Here is a 21,835-nt window from a genome sequence, read left to right on the forward strand (position 1 = left end):
GACAGGCAGTTTTCGTTTTATGACTTCTTACAGGCACTTCTGGAGACAGGGCCCTTTCATCAGGCACAGACAGAACAGTAATAACCAACGTGTGCCTGTAGCACTTAGGGTGGTCTAGCTCTGTTTTAGAGAAGGAAATGGCAACCCACTCCAGTACTCTTGCCTGGAGAATCCCAGGGACGGGGGAGCCTGATGGGCTGCCGTCTCTGGGGTCGTACAGAGTCGGACACGCCTGAAGCGACTCAGCAGCAGCAGCAGCTCTGTTTTAGCAAGTTTACACTTACAGGGACCCCTTTGAGGGGGCTGAGGGGATGGAGGCTCAGATTAAGTAAATCACCTAAAATTGCTCCCTTACCAAGTGACAGTGGGATGTGAACCCAGAATTCTGATGCCAGCATCCAGGTCCTTAACCACTGGGTCACACTGTGCGGATAGAGCACCTGGAAGCTGAGAGAGTGAATGGCTCTTTCTTCATGGATGCAGAGCAACCTTGTATTTATTAACTTGCGTTTGTGCCAGTTTTAGAAGAAAGCAGCCGCATCTTGGAAGTTTCTTGCAGGCTCTTCTTACCGACTTTTCCATTGTTACCGATTCAAAAATCAGCTGATAATTTGGGAGAGGAGCTGCCTTTGAGGATGCCCAGCTTTTTCTCCTGTTTCTGAATAGGACCTGCTTCCCAGACACGTGGCTTGTCCACTCACCGTGCTCCCTACTGGGTTCTGTAATGACCATCTCGTCCACCTGCAGGCAGGACAGACTGCCCTTAGTCGTATCAGAACCCTCCCTCTGCTCCTCATGCTGTTCTCTTTGGATGCCTTCCAGTCTTACCAGTTTTCCTTTTACAGGTGAACTGTAAGTTAATGCAGTTTTGATATATTATCTCTTTTCATATACCTGGAGCTTGGTAAAGAAATCTTACACAAGATCAAGCTTCTGATGTGTCAACTGAAAAAAAAAAAAAAAGCATAACCTGAGAATTGTGAATTCAGTTTTATTTGGGTGCAAAATGAGGACTTTAGCCAGGCAGCCAGCATCTCAGACATCTCTGAGGATACACCCCCCAAGAAGTGGGGTGGAGGTCAGGCTATATGTGATTTTGGTGAAGGGGGTCCATGAAACAACGCATTTTGGCAGAAGGTTGCTGCTGGTCACGAGGAGCAGATGTCATTGTTCATGATTTTGGTACTTTTCCACGTATAAGATACAGGAAATAGGGCTCATAAAATCTTCTCCTGAAGTATCTATCTGAGATCTGTTCCTCCAGTTTTTCCCAGAGAATTGAGTACCTCATTTTTGCTCTCAACCTCAAACTTGTTTCAGGGTAAGTTGAAGGTCAGTGACTGCAGTGGCCACTGACTTCATCCTTGTAGAGGCAGATGACAAGTGTCCATTTTTCATCCACAGGTGTCAGGATTTTTTTGACTTATTTATTCTGAGGTATTAAAATGCTCAGCACACTGGGAAGCTAGTAAACACAGGGTGAGCACTCGGTAAGTGTTTAAAATATCGTGAGGCTGTAGCCTCTCATTTTTAGAGAGCTCAAGAGCTTATGAAACATTTCAACAACTATTATTTGCCTAGCCGACTGCCAGGGAAAATCATTAAACATCCTTTAAAAGGAACTCCTGGTTGCCCCTCGCACAAAACCGTTTCAGAAGAACTTGATTACAGGTCCGCACCTGCACTTGGGCATGTTCACCCTTGTGGCTTTAATCTGCATTCGTGTTTGAAATCTCTGCTTTTCTGTGCACAGTATCTGAAGTATAAGGCCTGTGGTTCTCCGTCAGGAGAGACCTGGACCTCTTGTCCCTGAGCTGACATGGCATGGCTGACTTCCTCTCAGAGACCACTTGTCACGCTGCCCTGTGTGGGTAACACCCTGTGTGTGAAGGCAGGTCGGTCTGCACACACCTTCCAAACTTGGGGAAAGTCTGCTCAGCTATTTCGTACAATGAGTAAATGGACACAAACACTTTAAATGTGTTTACACCTATTTGACTGTCGTACACCTAGTTGATACCACTTTTTCATTCTTATCACAAAAGACTATGAAGGCAGGTTTTTAACTTTCTCAGTAAATGGAGTGTCAACAAAAGACTCCACTGGCCAGGAACTGCAGGAAGGCAGAGTTAAATCCGGGGCAAGGAGTAACTGTCAGGCAGAGACATTTCTGAACAAAGTGGGGTTTCCGTCTCTACAAGGGTTCTGCCATCAGCTGGATAGCTGGGAGGCTGTAACTGATGATTCTGTCGTCAGAGGGGTGGCTGGACTGAGTTATGTGAAGGTCTTTGCAATCCTGGTTCATGATTCTTTGATCTACACCTAGTGGGGGAGAAAGAAGGGAAGAGAAAGGGTCTGACTTGAAATCTTTTTTCTATAGTAATTAGAACAAGCGACAGAACCGTGTAGGATGAAGTCCGTCTTCGCAATAACGTGTTCAGGTTTGTAAACTGAAGTTTGCAACTCCCCTGGTGGCTCAGATGCTGAAGAACCTGCCCACAGTGGGGGACACCCGGGTTCAATCCTCGGGTCAGGACGATCCCCTGGAGAAGGGAATGGCACCCCACTCTAGTAGTCTTGCCTGGAGAATTCCGTGGACGGAGGAGCTTGGCAGGCTACAGTCCACGGGGTCACAAAGCATCAGACTGAGCGACTAACACTTTCACACGTCCACTTTCCATGGTAATTACAACAAGCAACAGAACCTTGTGAGGATAAAGTCTGTCTTTACGATAACGTGTTTGGGTTTGTAAGCCTAACCTTGGACCCTTTTGTGTTTGGGTGTCAGCAGGCAATTGAGTGGGAGTCTCTGGGCAGACCTGGGCTCCAACACACTTGTAGGGCTCCACACGAGGGTCACGGGTTGGCTGAACCCTGAGCTCCTGTGATAAGGCTGGGGGTTCTTTGTGTTCAGATGAGGAATAATGAAAGTCTGAGAATGCTTCCGGATGATAATGGTTGTGTTGACTGAAAAGCCAGCCCTGGGGCAGAAGGCATGCTGCCAGGGCAGGGGGCTGGGCAACCCTGGTCCAGATCCCGCACCTCCCAGCAGCTGGGTCTCCTTGTCCTTCAGTCAGAGGCCGACTTTCATGTCCCCCGAGACCCACCCGGCCTGGCCTCCTGCAAAATACGAAGCACAGCTTCAGCTTTGTTCCTCGGCTTTGCTGAGGGACCGTTCCTGAGGGGTGCCCCAGCCCTGTGGATCTTGCTCTTTGGAAAGGAGGGATTTGGACAGTCTTCTCTGACGGTGGCCACTTCCTGCAGTTCTGTGAAACCTGTGGAGGGGGAGCGCCTGCTGATGACTGTCTAATTTGTTATCCACGCTGACTGAATCATTATCTATCTCTAAAACATACAGGAAGCGATGTTGACCCCTATTTCCAGATGTTTCTTCTGGCACTGATTTTTGCATTGGATTCTCACATAATAGCATGAATCTTTGGTACAACCATCTGGGCAAAGAAGATAAAGGAGAAAAACATGATCAGATCCTGTGTGTTCAGAAACTGAACTATATCTCAAGTGAACAGAACACTGCCCTTTATGCCTTAGCGCCTCCTGTTCAGGTCTGAGTGGCACGACTTTTGGCTTCAATGGCGTTTTTTAAATGGAGCTCTGGGACCTGCAGCCATAAAACAATTTGTTGTCCAGTCGCTCAGTTGTGTCCAACTTGTTGCAACCCCAGAGCCTGCAGCCAGACTTCCCTGTCCTTCACCGTCTCCTGGAGCTTGCTCAAACTCATGTCCATCGAGTCGGTGATACCATCTCACCATCTCATCCTCTGTCATCCCCTTCTCCTCCCGCCTTCAATCTTTCCCAGCATCAGGGTCTCTTCTAGTGAGTCAGATCTTCTCATTGAGCAGCCAGAGTATTGGAGCTTCAGCATCAGTCCTTCCAATGAATATTCAGGGTTGATTTCTTTTAGGAAAACAATGTAGCCTCCAGAATTATTATTGTAACCATCTAAACACTGGATAATGTTAGTCCTGTGTGATGCGCTGTGTGTGCCATCTCCATGAGGTGGTTCTGAACCAGCCTGGGCAGCTCACTCGCTCCAGCTTTTCTAGGGTTAGTGGAAGCAAGAGTGGGTCAAATGCCGAAAGACTTGATTTTAGGATGAGATGGAGACGAGCGAAGAGTCACGAGAAAGGGAAGCTTTTGATGGTGCCCTGAGACCCGTTTTAAAACAAGGGGATGTGGAAGTGGCTCCAAAACCTTAGTGGCCACTGCACAGTGACCTCCTGTGCTCTGCAGCCACGACCGGGGAGGGGGTGGTTCGCAGGCGGCTGAGGCGGAGTGAGGATCCTGAGTGTTCTACATCCTTTGTTGATGCCTCAGCTTAACCTCCAGGGATGCCCTGAGGACCACGATGCTAAGCTTTGCTAGACAAGTCAAGCCCAGTCCCAGGGCCGGGTGTCTGGAGGGCTGGGTGCTTGAAACCACCATACTTGGCGTGCCTTTTTGTGACTTGGGGAGGAAAGGTAAGATAGGTGTTCAGGTGCATTTCGGGGCACTTGGGGGGCTTCTGGGGGTCTTGATTCAGAAATTAGGAAGAGCGGCGATTCTGTGCGGTGGGCAGGGTGTGGGGGGAGAAGAGCAGATGGTTCGGGGAGGTGGCTGCAGGCAGGACAGGATGGAGAGCTTGCAGTGTGTGGGTTTCTCCTTGCAGGGGCTTCTCTTACTGTGGAGTGTGGGCTCCAGAGGGCTGGTTCAGGCTTTGTGGTTCATGGGCTTAGTTGCCCTGTGGCAGGTGGGATCTTCCTGGACTAGGGATCGAACCTGTGTCCCCTGCATTGGTAGGCGGAGTCTTACCCACCGTACCACCAGGGAAGTCCCTGCACACAGCCCTTTTGTAGAGAGCACTGCCCCCCCCCCCCCCCCCCCCCCCCCCCCCCGTTCCTTTACATTGTAAATGCCTCTGTCAGCAGCAGCCAGAGTTTCCTGCATCACTAGTTAGGCTCTATCCAATTCACTCAGCAATGGGAGCTTTTGGAGGGCAGTGGTGACATTACCTCTTATGCTTTGCTTAGAGTATCAGCAGTCCCCAGTGTCTGTAAAGCATCTCTCGTCCGTATCTGTCTGCTTCCACTGGGGCTGCTGATCAGAGGTGGGCAGGGGTCCACAGGGAGGTGGGCTGCTGGGGAGCTGAACCTTGGCCCTGGTGGCTGTACCCTCCTTGAAGGAGCTGAGGTGCAGGAGGGATGGACCCCAAGGGGAGTGGCTCCATTGTGGAAACGCTGGCCTGCGTCCTGCCTGGCTCTCCTTCTGCCCTCAGCCCCATCTTTGCTGTGGGCGTAGATGAAGGGAAGGCATAGTCTTTCTCCATCCTTGGAGGTTCCGTTGGCTTATCATTTGGTCTGGAAAACACAGTCTGGAGAGGTGACTTCAGTTGTAGGTGGGTGTTTGTGGGGAGGACGCTGATGGTAGAGGACAGAGTGAGATTCCAGACGGAGGTGGTGGGTTAGGTGTGGCTGGGAGTGTCGGAGCTTCCTTTTGAATGTTTGTTTAATGCACCTCTTTGGCTGCGTTGAGCCTTGTTTGCGGCGCACCGGCTCTTCATGGCGTCATGCACAGTCTTTCATTGCAGCACGCGGCCTCTTCAGTTGTGGCGCGTGGGCTGAGTTGCTCCATGGCGTGTGGGATCTTAGTTCCCTGACCAGGGATCAAACCGGAGTCCTCTGCATTAGAAGGCAGATTCTTAACCCCTGGACCACCAGGGAAGTCCCACAAAGTGTCACAGCTTCTTAAATGGAGGGCTAGATGGGTAATGGGAGAGTGAAGCTCTGAGGGTTTTGAAGGCTTGGATGTTCAGTCTGTTTATTCACTGGGAGGCCCATGTGCCAGCATCATCCATGCTGAGGGCAGAGTGCCACACACGACCCCTGCCCCTCGCAGGTGATGGCAGCAGAGTCACACCTTAAGTGGTCCAGCGGGGAGAGATTGGCCCGTCCCGCGGCAGGGTCAGCAAGGTCTTCACGGAGAAGGTGCAGGCTGGGGGTGCTCTGCACAGCGGGAGTGACGAAGGCAGAACCTGGAGCCGTGTGAAAGCCTGGGATGTTCGGGGAGCTGCAGGCAGGATGCTGGAGTATTCAGTAAGAGGATCTAGCTCTGGGTGGGAGGAGGTGTGGCAAGATGGTGACCCTGAAGAATTAGTACCAAGATCATCACCGGTTTTTGTGCATTTTAGGGTTTCTAGTTTACCCTGCAGGGCGTGTGCCATTATTGACCATTTTTAATTGTGGCTAGCCTGGTCACTATGATAGCAGGATAGAGGGGATATTCGAGAGGGCTGAGAGTTTGGGAAATAGTTTGGCAGTTCCTCGACGTAGGAAACATAGTTACTGCATGACCCAGTGGTTCTGCTTCAAGGTATGACTCGAGAGAAAGGAGAATGTACGTTCACACAAAAACTTGGACACAGATATTCATGACAGCTGGATGGTGGGAACAACCCTGATGTCCACCTGTGGATGGACTGATACACGCAATGTGACTTCCTTGCAAAATTATTTGCCACAGAAAGAAACAAAGGACTGATGTACACTGCAAAGCGCATGTCCCTTGAAAACATGGTGCCGAGCGAAGAGAGTCCACATACAGAAGACCGCATGTTGTGTAATCCACTTACATGAAATGTCCCGAAGAGGCAAGTCTGTAGCGACGGGAACTAGATTGCCACTTGCCTAGGACCTCAGGTGGGTGGGTGGGGAGAGGGGTGAGGAGTGACTGCTAATACAGCTACAGGGTTTCCTTTTAGGGCGATGAAAAGCTCCAAAATTAGATGGTGGGAGTGGTTGCAAAACTCTGTGAATATAGTAAAAAAAAAAAAAAAAAAAAAGGTGACTTGTACAGTTGAAACAGTGAATTGTTTGGTATGTGAATTACATCTCAGTAAAGCTACTTAAAAATAAATATAATCTCTGTCCTCAAAAAAAAAAAAATGCAAAGGCTGGGAGGTTAATGAAAAAGCTTTAAAAATAGTTGAGGTGGCACAGACTCCTGCACCAAGGCTGCAGCTGTGAAACAGGAGAGCGGGGTAGGGCTCAGAACATTGGGAGGTGGTAGCTTTGGGGTCCAACCAAAAGCTTAGTGACTGGACAACAGCAATAGAGTCCTGGGCTTTTTTTTTTTTTTGACCATCCTGAGAGGCAGCAGTTTCTTAGTTCCCCAACCAGGGATCGAACCCTTGGCCCTGTGTGGAAGTACAGAGGATGGGGTGCAGTGGACCATCAGGAAGTCCCCTGGGCTTTTCCATAGGCATTTCCCCAGAGTGTGTAATGAACAAGCTGCCAGGAACATACTTAACATCATGCTTTTTCAAAAGGGATTTTAGGCAGCAGTGGTATTTATTGATGTCAGACCTCTTTCCCCTTTATGTAAGTGCTAAATCATGTCTTTCTTATATGAGACACCAGTACGGGCAGGGACTGGATGGGGAAGTGGGCAGAGGCTAGAAGAATGAAGACCCATATCTTACTTTTACTCTAAGATTAATTCAACAGACAGAAATATGAAGAATCCTTGTTTACATGTTTCTGACCGTAGTCAACTGACTGCCTTAACGAGTTTCCAGTTTGGAAATCATCTTCCAAACACACTGTGATTAGCCCAAGGCCAAGCATTCAAGCATAAGAACCAAAAGCCGGCGTGCCATCGCTGGTTGGTGACCATTGGCAGAGGGCTAGGAGCTTGGCTGCAGGGTGGGCCAGATGTGAGGCCACAACATAGCTGGCCTCCCGCTGCTGCTGAAGGGACAGAAGCTTTGAGGGCAAAACCCAGTGCAGCGGGTGTCAGGACCCGCAGAGGCTCGGCAGCATATGGCAGGGTGGGCATGCAGAGTAGGTGGTGCAGTCAGGGGCCCGACAGGGAGGGGGTGCAGGAGTCAGCTGGACACAGGGACGAGGCGGGAGACGCGATCTGAATCGGGTCAGGAGGGCTCGGCACCCTTTGTTGTTCAGTTGCTCAGTCGTGTCTGACTCTGCAACCCCATGACTCTGCCATCCAACCATCTCATCCTCTGTCGTCCCCTTCTCCTCCCACCTTCAATCTTTCCCAGCACCAGGATTGTTTCTAATGAGTTGGTTCCTCACATCAGGTGGCCAAAGTATTGGAGTTTCAGCTTCAGCGTCAGTCCTTCCAATGAACATTCAGGACTGATTTCCTTTAGGATGGACTGGTTTGATCTCCTTATAGTCTAAGGGACTCTCGAGAGTCCCATAGCTCAAAAGCATCAGTTCTTTGGCGTTCAGCCTTCTTTATGGTCCAACTCTCACATTCATTCATGACTGCTGGAAAAACCATAGCTTTGACTAGACGGACCTTTTTTGGCACCCGCGGGTAGGGGTTTATTCAACAGACATTAATTGAATGTCTACTGTGCATCGCTGTGCTGGCGGGCCTTAGGATGAGGGCTGTGGGCTTCTCTGGAAGGAGCCCCCACAGTTTTCATGTAGGTAATATTTTGTTACTGAAATCCTATGAATTTCCAGCCATTTCCTAAGAGATTCTCACTAGTTGCCAATGTTCCCAAAAGGCCATAGTTTGAATTTTTCATTCATTTTCAAGTTCATGGTTGAACATCCTCAACTTTTGAATATGTAGAGTTTATTAATAGTATGGAGTATGCTTGACCTTCTCTCCATGTTTAATGAAATCATTCATCTCAGTAACCTCTACCCACAAACTCAACGGCACTGGAATTCATGAAAAATAGCAGACTGTGTGGCCTCACATAAAGTGTGTGGCTATAAAAGTTTGTCTCATACCCTTCAGTTGTGTGCTGAATTTATTCAGAATCAGTCATATCCTTTGCAGACTGGTGAATAACAGAGAGGCATACATCAAATGCTCAGAGTGAGATCTAAACAGACCCTACTTTATATGGCTCAAGGTACAATGAGCCTGATAGCAGTTCTTGCTTAAACTTTTAAGTCCAGACAAATATTATGAAAGATAAATGGGCAAAAGATACAAACAGATCATAAAGAAGAGACATGGATGCCTGAAAATCACATGCAAAAGTGAGCAGTAGATAAAAATTAAAAAATTGAGTATTAAATTGCCGTAATAAAAATGGCAGTCCATGACAGTGGTGAGGTGAAATGAGCATTTATACTGAGTAATGTGAATATAAATCGATGCAGCCATTCTGTAAGGCAGTTTGGGACAAGAGCCGCTAAAATGTTCATACCTTTTCCCAGTGTTTTCATTTCTGAAAACTTGTTCTGAAAATGCCTGTCAATGTTGACATGAAGAAAGTTCGCTGTAGAAATGCTTGTAGGAGTGAAAAACATAGAAACAACCCAAACGCCTGAGTAGGAGACTGGTAATCACGTTGTTGTTGTTGAGTCATCGAGTTGGGTCCAACCCTTTGCAGCCCCACGCACTGCAGCACACCAGGCGTCCCTGTCCTTCACTGTCTCCCAGAGCTTGTGATGCCATCCAAGCATCTCATCCTCTGTTGCCCCTTCTCCTCTTGCCCTCAGTCTTTGTCAGCATCAGAGTCTTTTCCACTGAATTGGCTCTTCACCTCAGATGGCCAAAGTATTGGAGCTTCAGCTTCAGCATCAGTCCTTCCAGTGAATATTCAGGGTTGATTTCCTTTAGGATGGACTGGTTGGATCTCCTTGCCATCCAAGGGACTCTCAAGAGTCTTCTCCAATACCACAGTTCAAAAGGATCAATTTTTCGGCGCTCAGCTTTCTATATGGTCCAACTCTCACATCCATACATGACCACCGGAAAAACCACAGCTTTGACTATCTGAACCTTTGTTGGCAAAGTGATGTCTCTGCTTTTTTAATATGCTGTCTAGGTTTGTCATAGCTTTGCTTCCAAGGAGCAAGTGTCTCTTAATTTCATGGCTGCAATCACCATCTGCAGTGATTTTGGAGCCCAAGAAAATAAAGTCTGTCACTGTTTCCATTGTTTCCCCATCTATTTCCCATGAAGTGATGGGACTGGATGCCAAGATCTTCATTTTTTGAATGTTGAATTTTAAGCTAACTGTTCCATTCTCCTCTTTTGCCTTCATCAAGAGGCTCTTTAATTCCTCTTTGCTTTCTGCTATTAGAGTGGTATCATCTGCGTGTCTGAGGTCGTTGATATTTTACCCAGCAGTCTTGATTCCAGCTTGTGCTTCACCCAGCCCGGCATTTTGCATAACGTATTCTATTGTACAGAAACCAAATATCATTTATTAACTACTGATAGAGTGGGACAGCCTGTGTGATGGGAAAAACTGTAATTTTAGCTGTGAAAGTACTGATAAAGTTTACATCTAACTATACAAATTAAAAGGATGAAAATACTGTATCAAAGCATTTATAGTCTTATTCGCAAGTGGTGGAATTATAGGTGATGCTGTGTTTCCGGACATCCTACTTTGATAATCTGTTGCTCTTATACTTTGCAAAAGGATATAGCAGCGCCTGAATGATGTTGACATGATTTAAAAAGAACGTATTGTCTGATCTCCTCAAAGTGACCGAATGTGATGTTTGGGACAGACACTGAGTGCAGGGTGGTGGTCTCCGTGCATTTCTGTCCTGCTTCTGGAAACTCAGGACGAGAAAAATAACATTGTAGGTCATGTTCTTGGTCTTGAGCAGTCTTGAGCCTCAATAACAGGGCTGGAGGAGGCTGCCAGCCTGCAGAGGTGATGAGGGTCATTCTTAGGAAGGCGATGACTAGCCTCTTAGAAGAGGCTTGAGCACAGCTTCTTTGTGTCCACCCTCATCATGATGGGTGGCAGGTGTCTGGCTGGAGGGCAGGACCCAGCAGAGAGCCGTGCGGTCACTCTCATCAGCTCTGCGGGACCCCGGCCCTGGATCCTTGGGCCCTAAACAGCAGTTTGGCGGAGCTTGCATTCCACTGATGCCCCGCGGCTCTGATGCTGTCTGCCTGACTTCTGGTCCCTGTGGCATCTAACTCTGCTTTCTAACTTTCCTTAAAGCATTCCCAGGACTTCTCTAAGAGGAATGGGGGCTTCAAATGTCAAGAAAGAGGAGAACAAGGCACCTCTTCTTCCTCCTCTTGGAAAAAGACCCTACTGTCGATGGTGCCTTTTTTAAAAACCTGTCTCTCCCCTTTCCCTTCTTTTCCAAAAATAGGTCTTATGAAAGTCACTGTGAGCTGCAGCAGCCTCGCATATGTGGCTTCCCATCTGCAGCTCGGTCTGCACAATGCGCCGTATATTTAGCTGCCTAAATCGGGACTGTTCCGCGTGCTGATTCAAGAGGGGCTGGGAAGTCACATGGGCGAGCAAGGCTGTTTGTTGGTCAGGACTGGCTGCTGGATGCTCTTGGTTCTCACCCGCAGATCCAGAAGTGAGAGATATTTGGGGACATCAAGAGAGCAGATGGCCCGTGAAGGCAGATGGCCCAGGCAGTAATTAGTCCAGGGAGGCGATGGGTCATTTTCTGAGCTTGGAGCAGAATTTCCCGTCTGTTGGGGCCATTCAAGTTGTGGAGAGAGGCTCCGGGTAGAACTGGTAGGGCTGAAACTGTGTGTCAGTGAGTCACCACAGCTGAGAGATAACAGCTCAGCTTTGCTTCCCAAGTGAAAGGTTCCTAGCAAGAAGATAGAAGGGGAGAGCTTCTGTTTGTTTTAAGTTTAAAAGTAGAGGTACTCAACTCTTTTTTCAATGAATGGGTTGTTCCTTTTCCAGTTTTGTTTATTTTTGGCTGGGCCGGGTCTTCGCTGCTGCAGTCTTTTCTCTAGTTGGGGCTGGTAGGCTGTGCTCTCGTTTCCGTGCCCAGGCTTCTCATTGCAGAGCACGAGCTCTGGGGTGCTCATACTTCAGCAGGTGTGGTGCTCAGGTTAGTTGCCCCTCGGCCTGTGGAATCTTCCCGGACAAGGGATCGAACTCGTGTCCCCTGAACTGGAAGGCAGATTCTAAACCACTGGACCCCCAGGGACATCCTCGACTCCTTCATAGGGCTAGAGAAAGATGAATTTGTCGAGGGAGCTGGTGAAAACCCAAGATGGGGTATTTGGCACCAACCCCATCTCCTCCTCTTTCACGGCACTGTGCCCTGTGATGGCTAAGCTTTCTGCGTCCCCCCGCTAGCCTGAGCTGAGGGACCGCTTCTCATATCCCTTGGTAGCCCTGACACTTAGGTGGAGTGCCTGGTACATAGGTGCTGGCAGTGTTTGTTGAATGAATGCATGGACGCATGGCAGCACAGGTAGAGGATGGGCTTGCACGGGAGGAAGGAGAAAGCTTCCTTTGAAACGGAGGGGAGGGTGGCTCTGCAGTGGGATGAGTCAAGTTTTGCTCATTTGATTTTTTCGTCTGAGAGAGTGACTAGGAATTTAAGGTCGGAACATACAGATAAGCGCTGTACTTAGTTTTCAGTAAATGACAGTGATGATTTCATGTGATGCTTTTATTCGTCTGTATCTCTGTGTATTTCAGTCTTTAAAGTAGAAAGCTAATTTAATGTGCGTTTGGCATTTCTCTTGCAGTAATCATCCTAGTCCACGCCCATGGTCCATCTTCCTCCTCTTCCAGGGACCCCTTACCCTCTGCTTCATGGCGCTCTCTCTGCTATTAACCTGTCTCTGGTGACCTGGCCCCTGTTGCTCGTGACTATGCTTCACCTGTAGGAGATGCATTTTCTGCCCTTTAAAGGGGAGCCAGTGTCTTTTCTTGGACATATTTGCAATCATACCTGCATATAATTAGTCTTTGCAGTCTTGGTCTATGTGAAGTGCAGACCCTCCCATTCTGCTGTGATTCATGGGCAGGTAAAAGAGCTCTGCACCAGTTACAGTGTGTGTCTGTGTGTGTGAGTGTCTTCCCCACTCATCCAGCAGGCACTTCTCCAACACCAGCTGGGTGTCCTGCAGTTCAGCTCAGTTCTGATACCTTCTACCTGGAGGTACATCGGATTCCACGGGTGTAAAAGGCTCAGTCCCACAAGATTGCCCTCTTCCCCGACTTCAGACTCCAGGTTATCACCCGTGCTTCCGACCAACCAGCTGCAGGCTGAAAGTTCCAACGGCCCCTTCTGGGTTCAGTTAATTTCCTAGAGCAGCTCACAGAACTCAGAGAGACATTTTACTCGATTGCTGGTTTATTATGAAAGGATGCGATGGAGGTTGCTGATGAGCATCCAGGTTGGAGCCATCTGTAGAGCAGGCATGTGGGGAGAGGAGAGCTCCCCTGATCTCTCTGGGTCCCACCACCGCCCCCCACCCAGTGTCTCCACCTGTTCACCAGCCTGGATGCTCTCTGAAACCCCATGCCTTTGGGATCTTTACGGAGGCGTCAGCACACAGGCCTGATGGATCATTAACTCCACTCCCAGCCCTTCTCCAGAGAACGTGGGGTGGGGCTGAAAACTCCAAGCTGCTAGTCACGACTGTCTTTCCAGTGACCAGCCCCCAAGCAGCAGACCAGCCAGAGTCACCTCAACAGAACAAAAGACACTCCTGGCACCCAGGACATCCCAAGGGTCCCAGGGAGCCAGGGCAGAGGCCAGCATACACTTTCCGCAGTGTCCCAGATGGGGACGTGCATTAGACTGTCCCATCCTTGTGCTGGCTTTTTTCATGAGTTTGGCTTGGGAGCCAGGCTGCCTGGATTTAGATCTCAGCTGAGCCATTTAGCTAACTGGCATGGGAGATGCCGTGAGCACGAAGCTGGCTTTCCCAGGGCCTGACGCTTATCCATGGCAGTTTGGCTGTGCTGACCCCAGTGAGTTCCCCAGTTGTGGGAGACTCAGCTGCACGCTTTGTGGTAGGGGACTGCGTGTGCACTTTGCCCTGTAAAGAGAAAAAAGAGTGACTTTCACTCACTCCGTCTGCACAGTGAGTGAGTGAAAGTTGCTCAGTTGTGTCCGACTCTTTGCGACCCCATAGACTGTAGCCCGCCAGGCTCCTCCGTCCATGGGATTCTCCAGGCAAGAATACTGGAGTGGGCAGCCATTCCCTTCTCCGGGGGATCTTCCTGACCCAGGGATCAAACCCGGGTCTCCTGCACTACAGGCAAGATTCTTTACCTCTGAGCCACTAAGTGGACATTACTAATACCTCATGGGATTGTCACAAGGAGTATATGGGTTCATACAAATAATGCTTTTATAGCATCTCCTGGCACAGTAAGTGTTAATTATTACTACTATTTTTGTTATTTGTTGGTAGGCCTGGGGGAGGCATTTTTATAGCCCCAGATGTTTTTTAGACTCCTTCCCTGGCTTCTTACACTCTCCTGAATTATAATTAATCTTCCCTAAGACACAATAGCTGTCAGTTGCGGTAAGTTCATTTCCCTTTCTTGACTCATGTCCAAATCATTTAATACATGCAAAGTTAAAAATTTTCCAGGGAAGAAGTTTTGAAAAGTTCTCCTCAGGAAGTTAGAGTTCACTTCTAACCCAGTGTTAATATTGTGGTTATCGGTGGTCATGTTTCATTGTCTGTATTAAGCAGACTAATTGTATTTTTGCGCATGTGTCTGTTGATGTAAGACAGTGTCTCTTGGGAAGTGTATAATGTAGAGAATTTTGAACCTGGGATGACTATCCGTATTTGCATTTATTTCAGCACATCTTAGGATGTGAATTTTCCTTCCTTCTTGTTCCTGCCTTGGGGCCGCCGTGTTCCATTCTCAAGCCCCAAGCCTCCTGTGGCTGGGAGCGCAACGATTTCGCGATCCCTGCAGTGTCTTCCTGATGAGAATCCTCTTGGGAGAAGGAGGCAGGCGAAGGGTCTTGCGGTTGGCGTGTGAAAAGGCACTTCTGTGCTGAGCACTCCAAGCGGCAGACGAGGACCACGTCCTGTGGCGGAAGCTGCAGGCTCATTTGTTAGCGCTGTGACTTCGAGCCTGCTGGCGTTTATGAGTAGTGGAGTCCTTCAAAGTCCACCTGTTTTTCTGGTCTGAGATTTCACCCATCATTCTTACTGACTGATCATGTTGACTGCGATTGAGTTGCTTGTTTCTCTGACCCCAGACTCACTTGTTCCGCCTTTGAACTTGGTGCAGACTCTGTCGTGACCTTGCCGTGTGGTGGTCCCTCCTGCCTTGGTGGGGTGGGGGGACCGTGTCCTCACTCCCATCAAGAAACTGGATGTCCAGTGCTCTTGGGACCTGGGACCGGTGGGACTGACCAGGAGCAGAAATAAAGGAAGCGCATCCTTTTCTTTCTGGACCCACAGCTACCACTGGGAGGTGGAATGGTCATCTCTTTGGGGGTATTGGTTGGAGTGAAATTGTTTGTCTTTCTAAAGCAATGCTATGTTTTAGGATATAGTTGATTTCATAGTGCTTTGCAAATATTAACCCGACATATAAGTCTCTAGGGGCAGATCGTGAGTAAATCTTAAAGCACAAGCTTTCAGGAATAAAATTTAAGCTCTTTAGAGTTGTCAGCTTGAGGGGGAAGAAGAAATGAGATAATCCTTCAGAAAGGAAGCGTCATACGGAAGTGTGAGTTGGCGTCTGAATGTAGGTTAACTTTCTTCCCCAGAAATAACAGTGAAAGGATGCCTCTTCACCGCGGCGTCCTGAGAGGATGTGCGGTGAATCCCGTTGCAGTCACATGGGCTTTAGCGGCAGCAGCCTCTCAGCTCTCACTCCGCCGGGCGCTGTCCCGGACACTAGGGGCCATTCTGGGCACTGGGGGCCCAAAGTGCAAACCCAAACAGAGCGTGGCTCGTGGAGTTTGCGTTCCAGTTGGGGAAGAGAGTAAATATAGACCTGAAGGAGCAGATCACACAGCAAGAGGAAAGATGGGTCCTTTATCAGGGAAAAAGAAAGGCGCTGTGGCTCAGATGGTCAAGAATCTGCCTCCAGTGCGGCAGAACCTGGGTTCAGTCCCTGGGTCAGGAAGATCCCCTGGAGGAGGAGATGGCAACCCATTCCAGTGTTCTGACCCGGAGAACCCCATGCACAGAGGAGCCTGGCGGGTCACAAAAAATCAGATACACTGGACAGCTAGCACGCACACACAAGTGGGGAGCTTCTGGGGCGAACGCTTCAGCCTGAAATCGTGATCAGATGAGGTCGTGCTGGGGCATGACAGGTGGACAGAAATGTAGAGAAGGTGAGGGAGCTGGGCCTTCATACACCTGGAGGAGGGGGCATCCAGAGGGGAGAGGTGGGGCCCTGGCTCAGCCCGGGAGCCTGCCCAGTGCCCGATGTAGGGACAGTGTGGGCTGGACAGAGCTGTTGGGGAAGAGAGGGGAGATGGAGCCAGCAGTGGGGGGTGGGGGCACATATCTCATGGACCATTGTGAGGACTTACTTTACAGGCCTCGGTGAAATGGGGAGATCCTGGCTGGTTTTCAGCTGAGGGGGGAACATGATCTGACTTAAATTTTGGAAGGGTGATTTTGGGTGCTGTGTTGGGAGCAGACCGTGGAGCGGGTAGGAGCCGGGCGACCTCTCCGGGGCTGTTACAGGGAGCGTGCACAGGTGGTGTGACTGGACCAGGGCGGGGACAGGGGAATGCTTGGCAGTGGTTGGATGCTGGGCGTGTTTTGAGAATGGAGCCAGCATGTTTGCCTGTGGATGGATGAGCAAGATCGGGGAGTCGGGGTTGATGCTGGGGACTTGAGTCTGAGCATCCAGGGGCCGCGTTGCTGTCAGCGGAGGTGGGCAGATTCTGGGCGGCACGTGTGCATGCCTGTGTGTGCGTGTGCACGTATGTGTGTGTGTGTTTGGGAGGGGTAGAGGGGTCTATTTTGTGTCTTTCTCATGTCTAAACTGTATGAAGCTCACTTTTTGAGAAAATTGTTAAGTTCTCCGATTAGATTTCCTGAACAAGTACACACGCACACACACGATATCCTTGGGGAAAGTGGGTCCCGTGTGACTGATGGTTGCCACCACTGGTCCCGGGACTGCAGGGCAGGTACCATCAGTGGGGGAGGGGCTTAAACAACAGATGTTTATTTTCTCACAAATCTGGAGGCTGGAAGTCCAAGCTCAAGGTGTGGGCAGGTTTAGTTCCTTCCAGGCACTTTATCCTTGGCCTGCAGACGGCTGCCCCTGCCGGGTCCTCCTGTACTCTTCCCTGCACACGCGTATCCCTGGTGCCTCTGTGTGTCCTGGCCTCCTCATCTTATAAGGGAACCAGTCAGATTGGATTAGGACTGCCTAACAGCCTCCCGGGGACATGCTCACCTCTTTAGAGCTCGTGTCTCTAAACATAGCACCTTCTGAGGTGCTCAGGGTGGGTAGCCTAGGAATTTTTGGAGGACGAAATTCAGCTGCTGATGCTGGTCTTCTTTGGTATCTGGGAACCTGAAGGGGTGTCATTAGAGCGTTTTGCATGTGTGCACGTGTTTCTGCTCAGTCCCTTGGTCGTGTCTGACTCTCTGCGACCCTGTGGACTCTAGCCCACCAGGCTTCTCTGTCCATGGGATTCTCCAGGCAGGAATCCTGGAGTGGGTTGCCATTTCCTCCTCCAGGGGATCTTCCCGACCCAGGGATTAAACCTGCGTCCCCTGTCTCCTGCATTGCCAGACAGGTTCTTTACCACTGCCCCACCCAGAAATGACTCCTGAAATGAGATTGTCAATATTCCTCATGTTGAAGAGCAAAACATTGAAATAAATGCTCTTACTGTGTATTTTCATTTCACTCTCTCAGGACTCCATTAAGTGCTTGTGATGAATTAGGCTTTGAAACAGGGAAGTGTGAGAGAGTTCTCCTGGCTGGGTAGCCACATCCATGGGTGACCTGTGCAGGAGGCTGGAAAGGAACAGCTAGGGAAGTTGGCAGAGAAGCCGAACGTGCTACCTGGAAAGCCAAGGAACGGAGCCGTTTTCGACGGAAAGAGCTGGCATTCACAAGCCTCAACAACTACAGATGAGACGTGAATGAGAGTGAAGACAGAATTAGTGAGAAAGTATCCCGATTTTGCAATATAGGAAGAATGGAAGAAAGAAGAGGTCCAGCTGCATCAGATGAGTAACACTGACAAAACCAGAGGCCAGCCTGCAGGCGCCTGGACAGCTGGCCCACAGGCCCCCTTGACCACCGGGCTCTCACCGTGACAGTCTGCACCCCACAGTGGTGTCGTTCACGAGACCATCACCCTGCGGGGTGGGTGTTCACAAGGATTGCACGTTGCAGACACGTCCGATGAGCCATCTCCTGACATTCAGCGTGTCCTCCTGCCCCCAGGGTTCCCCCTCCATCTCTTCTCACAGGAAGATCCACCGTTCACACGCCGACAACCCGAAGTAGGCTTTAAATTTTTAAGAATTTTTTTATGTGGACTATTTTGGAAATCTTTATCGAATTTGTTGCAGTGTTGTCTCTGTTGTTTATGTTTTGGGTTTTTTTTTGAGAGGGGCCATGGCGCATGTGGGATCTTAGCTGCCTGACCAGGGATCGAACCCACAACCCCTGCATTGAAAGGTGAAGTCTTAGCCACTGGACTGCCAGGGAAGTGTCCCCTAAAGTGGATTTTATCAAATGGGGGAAATGGGGCATCTCGAGAGCCTTACTGGTACACAGCGCCCTGCACGGCCCTTTTAAGGACGACAGGCGCTGAGGGTGGGAGGCTCCTTTGGTCTCAGGCTTGTTCACAGGCGTTCACGCTCATGGCAGGCCTCTGAAGGACAGAACCTCTCTCACCCAGGCCTCTGCAGCCGGAATGCTCCTTTCCTGTACTGTTCAGAGTGAGGCGTCAGAGTGCTCCAGGGGGAGAAGGTCTTCCCTCGCCTGCTAGAATCGCTCTGCAGCGCAGGGCTGGGCTCCAGTGACGGCCTTGCGGGGTGTGGGAACCCCTGTGGGTGGAAGCGTTGGGACTGCAGTCTCTAAGGCGTGCTTCCTGGCCTCTGTTGCACCGTGCTATCTCTTGGGGCATCCCGGCTGCACTCAATGGATCAGGATCTCGGGGGCTGGAGCCGGGGCAGCCCCTGGGGGATCCCAGTGTGCAGGTGCAGACGTGAGCCGCTGCCCTGATGGAGACACCAGCCCTAGAGCTGAGACACCCTCACGGGCAGTTCTCAAGGCTGTGCCTGTTCGGGAGCAGGTCTCTGGAAGCTGTGATTCTCCAGGTGGAATATTATGAAATGTGCTTGACCTTCGCTATGAAGGTCATAGCACGTGACCTTCATCTGGGAGGAACTGAAGTCATTCTTCTTCCTTTCCTTCTCCCCAAATAATATTCTGGCTCACACTCACTGAGAGCCTCAAGGGCTTTGTGTGTTAAATGCTGTATATGTACTTCAGCCCCCACGAGGACCCTGGGAGACGGTCTTTATTGCAGTCATTCATATTTGCAAGCGAGGACACAGGGGCAAAGAAAGCTGCAGTCATTTGCCCAAAATTACACGTCTGGTGCTTGAACCCGGGTGCCCTGGCTCCGGCGCCCTGCCTCTCCGTCCATGGAGAGAAAGCCAAGCACCGATTCACTCTGCAGGTATTTACAGGCCCCTGCAGCGTGCCAGGCCCTTACGCATACTTTCATTTTGAATTGGGGCAGCTTAACAGGTAACAGGCCTGCGTAATGCTCTCAGAAACGCAAGACTGAAAATCAATTTCAAAATAATTATTCTTGGTAGATGTCCTATAACACATAGTTATTTAATTGACTGTATTTTGTTTTACTCTCTATGAGACGCCCTCTTTAGCCTGTGGATTACTTAGAAGTGTGTTGTTTGATTTCTGAGTGTTTAGAGATTTCCTTGTCTTCTGTTACTCATTTCTCCTTTGAATTCATTATGATCAGAGAACACACCCTATATAATTTCAGTTCTTTTCTGACTGTTGGGTTGTTTATGACCTAAGATATAGTCTGCCTTGTTGAAAGTTCCACAGGCTTCAAAAATACATATGTCCTGCTTGTGTTGGGTGGAGTGTTCTACACATATCGGTCAGGTCCTGTTGGCTGACTCTGTTGTTCACGTCTTCTGTATCCGTTCTGATTTGTGTCTAGTAGTTTGGTAAGTTGCTGGCGAGGGGACCAAAGTCTCCAACCATAATTGTGGAATTCTCAGTTTCCGTTTTCAGCTTTCTTGGTTTTTGCTCTGCGTGGTTTGCAGCTCTGTTCTTTGGTGCATATGCATTTAGGGTCATTGTGTCTTCCTGATGGAACGCTGCCTTTATTATTTGGTAATGTTCCTCTTTGTCTCTAGGGAGTTTCTTTGTTCTCAAGTCTGTCTTATCTTTTAAAATTAATTAATTAAGCTGTGTTGGGTCTTAGTTGCGACACGCTGTGTCATGTCGGAGCTTTCACTGAGGCACATGGGCTCTCTAGTTAACAGCGTGGGATTCAGTAATTGGAACACGCAGGCTTAGTTGCTTCTTGGCCTGTGGGGTCTTAGTTCCCTGACCAGGGATTGAACTCACATCCCCTGCATTGCTAGGCAGATTCTCAGCCACTGGAAAAAGTCGAACTGCTGGAGTTTCTCACCAAGAAAAGTTCCCCTACTGTATCTTCCCCGGCCCCTCTTGTTTCACTAATGGCTGCGTGGTATGTCTTTCTTCATTCTTTTCCTTCCAGTTTATGGTGTCATTTTGTCAGATCTGAAGTGAGTTTCTTGTAGATGTCTGTACATGTGTGTGTGTGTTTTAATCTACTCTACCAATCTCCTTTTTAAAATTGATATATTTAGGCCATTTAGACTTAAGGTAATTAAGATATGTTAGAGTTTACATAACATACATAACCAAGGTACATTTTCTTTTGGAGAGTTCACCAAGAGATGAGATTAAGAACAGCTGCCACTGGGTTCTTGCCCAAGATATCTTTATTTGTGTGATTTTTATGCCCCGAGTGTCATAGGGCGACGTCAGTAACACCGAGACACAGCGGCTGGCAGTGCTTGCGTCTGCTCGCGGCAGCGGCGTGGCGTGTTTTGGTGTTTACAGGCCCGTACTCCTTGCTCTCGCTCTGTTATTACTGCTGTGTTGCAAACGGTCCTAGAATCTAGTGGCTTTTGATCCCCACCTTCACGTGCTAACAGACTCTGTGGGTCCACAGTTCAGAAAGGACCCCGTGGGGACAGTTGTCCCTGTCTTAGCTTGCCTGTGGTCATGTCTGGGAAGGCAGGAAGGCTGAGGGGACTCACCCTGGGGAGACAGGCACCCGAATGCACCTTTCCTGGCAGATCTGGCAGCGGGCCGTGGTGGTGTGAGCACCAGGACGGCCCTTGGGCCTGGCCGCCTCGGGACAGTCAGCCTCTTAGGTGACGGTCTGAGCTCCACGAGCTAACGTTCCAGCAAACCAAGTGGCCGCTGCATCACTCTGCTGCCCTACCTTGGGGAGGACACAGGCCCACTGTGATTCCAGGGGTCAACCCCAGTAATTGGGGGGTTGTGACATACGTGAGAAAAAATATTTAGGGTGTGTGTGTGAGTTGCTCAGTCGTGTCTGACTCTTTGTGACCCTATAGGCTATAGCCCTCCAGGCTCCTCTGTCCATGGAATTCTTCAGGCATGAATACTGGCGTGGGTTGCTGTTCCCTTCTCCAGGGGCTCTTCCCCACCCAGGGATCAAATCCTGGTCTCCTGAGTTGCTGGCAGATTCTTTACCATCTGAGCCAGCAGGGAAGCCCTCAGTAGGTTAAGTAGTATTGTTTTTCTCTTAAATTCTCTAAGTTGAAAATATTTTATATTAAACTATCATCTGAAAAGTTTTCCAGGTGGCTCGGTGGTAAAGAATTTGCCTGTCAATTCAGGGGACATGAGAGACGTGGGTTCGATCCCTGAGTCGGGAAGATTCCTTGGAGAAGGAAATGGCAACCTACTCCAGTATTCTTGCCTGGTAAATCTCATGGACAGAGGAACCTGGTGGGCTACAGTCCAGAGGGTCGCAGAGTCAGACACGACTCACACTCACAGTCACAGCAGCCATCACGTGAAAACCGCATA

General features: G+C 49.5%; 1 protein-coding gene and 1 non-coding gene across 30 annotated transcripts in view; both read left to right on the plus strand.

The window, feature by feature from the left end:
- The window catches only part of CSGALNACT1 (chondroitin sulfate N-acetylgalactosaminyltransferase 1), a 336,716-nt gene that overhangs the window by 252,827 nt on the left and 62,054 nt on the right, over nt 1-21,835 (plus strand). The gene's annotated exons all lie outside the window — the stretch shown is intronic.
- On the plus strand, nt 13,611-13,773 carry LOC114111086 (U1 spliceosomal RNA). Its single transcript, XR_003587216.2, has one exon. It is a non-coding gene; the product is annotated as a U1 spliceosomal RNA (small nuclear RNA).

This window comes from Ovis aries, chromosome 26, assembly GCF_016772045.2.
Source record: "Ovis aries strain OAR_USU_Benz2616 breed Rambouillet chromosome 26, ARS-UI_Ramb_v3.0, whole genome shotgun sequence".
NCBI classification, from domain to species: Eukaryota; Metazoa; Chordata; class Mammalia; order Artiodactyla; family Bovidae; genus Ovis; species Ovis aries.